Genomic DNA, 5,336 nt, shown 5'->3' with positions numbered 1-5,336 from the left:
CCAATGAGTTACCAGTGAACAACTCCTTGGTACCACTACGTGAGATAAGCTATGCATGCTACTTTTTATCATCACGTCTGGAGAATCTGATGAAGCTGGAATTTATGATAGCCCGCGTAAGCAAAAATATTTATTGAGAATGGACTCGACTGTAGACAATCAGACAACATCACATGACACCTCGGGCTACGTGGTCTACATGCCGCTGTGATTAAAGGGATGATATAGTATTGGTGGAGATGAGGAGTGGGCGTTTAACTTCTTGTGAGATAGCAAAAAAACACTTATGAAATACTATAGAACAAACTATTTTAAGAGGAATTCAAAGTTTATTCGATGGAAATCGGTTTTGGAATGGCTGAAACGTAAACACACACACACACACACACACAATGTAAAACAAAGTGATCGTAATGAAAGATGGATCACAACTGTTGTTAAAATTGCTCTTTTTGGAAAGCCATTTTAAAACCAATTTTCATTAGATAAACGGTGAATACCTCTAGAAATTTTATGCTCTTTCATGTTTTATAAGACGTTTCTCGTCATCTCGCTGAAAGAAATACAGAAACCTAACTTTAGGTCTTAACCCAAACTTTGTGATCCTTTTAATGTGTATTTAGTACCCTGAAGAGATATATTTACATTAAATTGAATTGAATTGAATAACTGAAACTGCACTGGTCTTACACTCGAGACACAGTGAACAGTTCCAGCACGTTTATTTTCATATTTGACTTGTCATCGAGATACATAAAAAAAAGAATACAAACCAAGCAAGATACAAAATATGATATGAATTGGGTCATGAACAGAAAATGTGCCAGCATACATAATGGACATAAGACAATTCTCTATAACTTGTGAAATATGATGGAACCGCAAAAGCAAAGCTTGTAAACGCAGGTTCCAGGAAAAAATACCAATGTAAATTTGCCATGCCATCAATGGAGATAGGATACAAAGTAATAATGACGAAACTATATGAAAGCTAAAATATCAAGGAACAAAGGGAAGAAGAAATAGAAGAGAAGAAAAAGAAAAAGGAAATAAAAAAGAATCCAAAGAATAACAACTGAGTGAAAAAATAGCATACAGATACACAAGTATACGAGCACATGTCTAGAATCAAATTCATAACGAGTTCAAAATGCAAATACAGGTACAGATGCAGTGATTATAATGGGAGCATAAACCACAGGTAAATCGATCATACACTGCAGGTTGATCCGCTATACTTTGAATGGGGATACTGCAGATAACATATTTCAAAATTCTAATCATACATATAGGCCTACTACTAAGCAAATAACAATACCTTGAGGCACATATTCAAAAAGCAAGGTGACAATCATTTTGAGATGTACAACACAGAACAGACACTTATGCAAATTTAAACAACAACACAAAAGCAACGAATTAAACAAGCACCAAATACGATTTGCAAGTAATTTAAAATAAATTTGCAAGCTGACAACATTCTTTTACACTTTGAAATTCAGTAAAATATTCAGTGTGTTTGAAATTTTGATTTATTTATTTTTTTTTCTTTTTTTGGAAATGATGTTTTCTGTAACTCCTTTATTGATCTGTTTTGGTTTCCGTCTTCTTGTTGCTATAATATTGCGTTTATAGTATGTAGTCCCCTCAGCACTTTTATACATGACATTTATTGGATGAAGCCAAAAGCTATAGAAACGGATATCCCTGTCGAAAGATGAATTATGGAATTAAGAATATATGAATGCACAAAAAACAACAACGATAGCTCCATTAAGTGCTCTTGTATTCAGTCCGTTCCAAGATTTAGGACCTAAAAATATAACAAAGATGGAAGTGGAGGTGACAGGAATTGGATATCGGCCAAAGTTGAGATAGCTGACAATGGCACGGTGAAGAGTGAAAGTCTCAATGCACTTGCTATATCCCTTTCAAATGAATCGTTCCAAAAAGTATCAATCAAACTAATTCATCATTATATGAAGATTTGTAATGGGCCTTACCTCAAAGGGGAAATCAGCGGTTGACAAGTTAGCATAATAGTTGGCAGGGATTTTGTGCTTGTGCCTCAGTAATAACCCTCTGATATTGCTATTGACTATTTATGAAAATTGAAAGCGGGTAAAATCATAAGAAATGATTACTTTTGGTTTTACAGTCAGACTGTCAAGCGCTATATTACGCTGGGTTATGATTGACGGTGTCAAACAACATGGATTTATAGGAGATTCATTCATAAACCATACTGTAACAAATTTTATGATCCTAATGTTTGAACTGCCTGAATTTTATTTCGCCTGTCATTACATGGGTAAAATTTCAGACAGACGTAATTAAGTCCAGACAAAAACGTGATATTAAGTGTCAAACATCAGTGGCAGGCATGTTAAGAAAGTGAAACACAACTTTTCCGCCCTTTTGAAACTTTGATTGACGGCAACCATCGACATTAAAGTTTTAATTTCACTTTGCTTTGACGTTTGGGAGATGTTGGAAATAGAGTTTAATGTCAAAATGGTTCATTCGCTGCGAAGAAGACTTAACCTGTTCGATACTGAATTCTGAAATCCCCATAGACTAAATACACAGGCCACCAGGTTCCCGTATGGAATGGGTTAAATCCAAAATATTATTGCCACGGTCGGGTGCTGATTTTTGGCCTAAATATACTTCTGTTGGCTTTTGGTCGTAGGCCTATATTATGCGCAACTCAGCCATATGCGTGACGACTGTTTCAGTAAATGCGTTAACGTATTTACCATCGGAAAATATGATTTTGCTTGGTAAAATGTTTTAATTACGGTAGCTCTTTGTAGCAAGGCAATTTGTAACCATAACAGAAGACTATTCATGATCAGTGCATGACACTAGGTAAAAAAAAAACCTTTAAACTTTTAGAGAACTTCTAGAAACTTTAATAGGCGTGTACCACCTGTTGGGTTCTGCATAAGCTTTAATAGAAATTGCAATAGCTCGAATGCAAAGTTTCTGAAAGTTATTAAAGACATTTGCCTTTTTTACCGTTAGATATCCCCATTGCATGGTTTTCGACATGATTGTATTTTTAGACGTAGCCTTCGTTTCCGCACACGCTATTTTTAGCAGCTTTTAATGACTGATTGATGAAAACATATTATAACTATCATCGACTCTGATAATTTCAAGATCTTTAACTGCTGTGGGTGTTGTTTGTTGCCAGCACGCCAGCTTTCGGTGTTTCTCTTTTCTTCGGAAATTTGGGCAAGCATTGGTGTGGCGATGAATTCTTCAAAAGACTCTGTTTTCGTCAACAGCAGTGAAAATGTTCTTGAGACATGGATGGGTGACAGTCTAGCTGCTGTGCTCGTTCTGTGTCTTTCCGTCGTTCTCTCTACCTCATTAAACATCTTTACCGTTGTAGTTTTAAACACGAGGACAATCTTCAACGAACTTGACGCTTTTCTGTTGAAATTACTCTCCGTAAACGACATCACACTATCGCGTACAGGCGCCACCTCGCCACTGGTTCTTCAAGGTGTGTTTAACATTCCGGGCAATTCTTGTATTTTGTTGTTCAAGGTACGCTGCACGAAATTTCACTTAAGAGTATTCTAACCTTAAACATTTACCACTACTGCATGATCCTTCGGCCGCTGGCCTACTTAAGGTTGATCTCTGGCAAAAGTATAATAGTAGAGCAGATAAGTCGAAAAATTGTGCAAAATTTGACTAAAGCATGAAACTTTCACCAGTGTTAGTACATTTTATAAGATTCATTTTAAGATCAGGGTGTAAGTCTGAATTGACCTCTGATGACCTCCAAAGGTCAATGACCTTAAAATTTGATAAAAATTGATATGTTGCGTCATTGATTAATGCTAAATATGGTAATGATGTACTAAAAACTCATTTTGTTACAGTGGGATTGTCTTCATGTTCCATAGAACCCTGACAGGTTTCTACCTTTGACCTCTGATGACCTCCAGAGGTCAATGACTTCAAAATTTGATTAAAATTGATATTTTGCGTCATTGATTAATGTTAAATATGGTAATGATGTACTAAAAACTCATTTTTGTTACAGTGGAATTGTCTTCATGTTCCATAGATCCCTGACAGGTTTCTACCTTTGACCTCTGATGACCTCCAGAGGTCAATTATTGACCTCAAATTATCAGAATTTTTATATTTGGTGCAATTGGTTGATGATAAACATAACGATGTCCTAAAAATTCATTTGTGTTACAACTGAATCGTTTCCCTATTCCTCAGATCTAGGGAAATTATTTACACGTCTCTGCCTTTGACCTCTGAGGACTGTGACAGGTCAATGACCTCAAAATATCAAAATATTGATATTTGATGTATATTCAATGGTTAACTGTATACCTGGTGTGTAATCATGCATTATGCTATTAGCATTTATACTACATTGTACAAGAAGTGTCTTCTCATTCCACAGAACATTGGTCATTACCCTGTGTATATCCAACTTTTACCTCTAAGGTCAATGTGAGTTCAGACTTTTAGAATATCACTAAAAATTTGTGTAGGATTGCAAATATTGATGTTTGGCTTCATTGCTTTAATCCTAAATATTTAATCATGTACAAATCACGCCTTGACGTTGTAATCAAAGTATGTATGCACATTCTACAAAGCATTGGTTCATAGTAACAGGTCTCAGGAATGTGAGCGGTCAATTACTTCAGAAATAAAGCTTACGTGTCTTCAGTGATGGCAGTGACCTCAAATATAATATTTATGTTTTGGTTAGTTATGCAGACTAGCTTGCATGAAATTATGTGCAGCATTATCCAATTTGCACTGGACAAAATTTGTACGCTTAAACATGGAAGGTGGGGAGAGGAGTACCATATTTTGGGTTGATGCTTAAAGACCTAATAAAATGCTTGCAAAACGTTTTAATATGCAAAAGAAATGTAAAATATATGTCATGATTATCAATGTAAATATGTTGTCAGTGTCGTTCCGGTTTTTATCGCTTCTAGAAACTCCCCCAAATATCACATTTTTGGAGGACCTCGTTGCAGCTTTCGCGAAAAAGATAGTCACGTGACCAACACCCCTGAACCGACTGATGACGTATAAGCACGGAGTTGTGCTCAGTTAGCAGACGCCGCTCAGCACAAGCACTCAGATTACTAGCTTGGTACACGCCCGTACACGTTAGCTAGCCCGGCCAGGCCCGGGCCCCGCGGGATGTGCGCTCCCGGTCGACCCACTGACTGTCGACATGTACGCATTAGTACCACGTACATTATCACTAAGTTAGCTTGCACAAATACCTGGTACCTCGAGCATAATGTCTTCCCCTATATGGGTAAACTTCGACA

The sequence above is a fragment of the Diadema antillarum genome, unplaced genomic scaffold (assembly GCF_040938485.1).
Source record: "Diadema antillarum isolate AM-2024a unplaced genomic scaffold, OU_Dant_1.0 seq00000162_RagTag, whole genome shotgun sequence".
NCBI lineage: Eukaryota > Metazoa > Echinodermata > Echinoidea > Diadematoida > Diadematidae > Diadema > Diadema antillarum.
The sequence above is the reverse complement of the archived record's forward strand: the minus strand, read 5'-3'. Positions refer to the sequence as shown.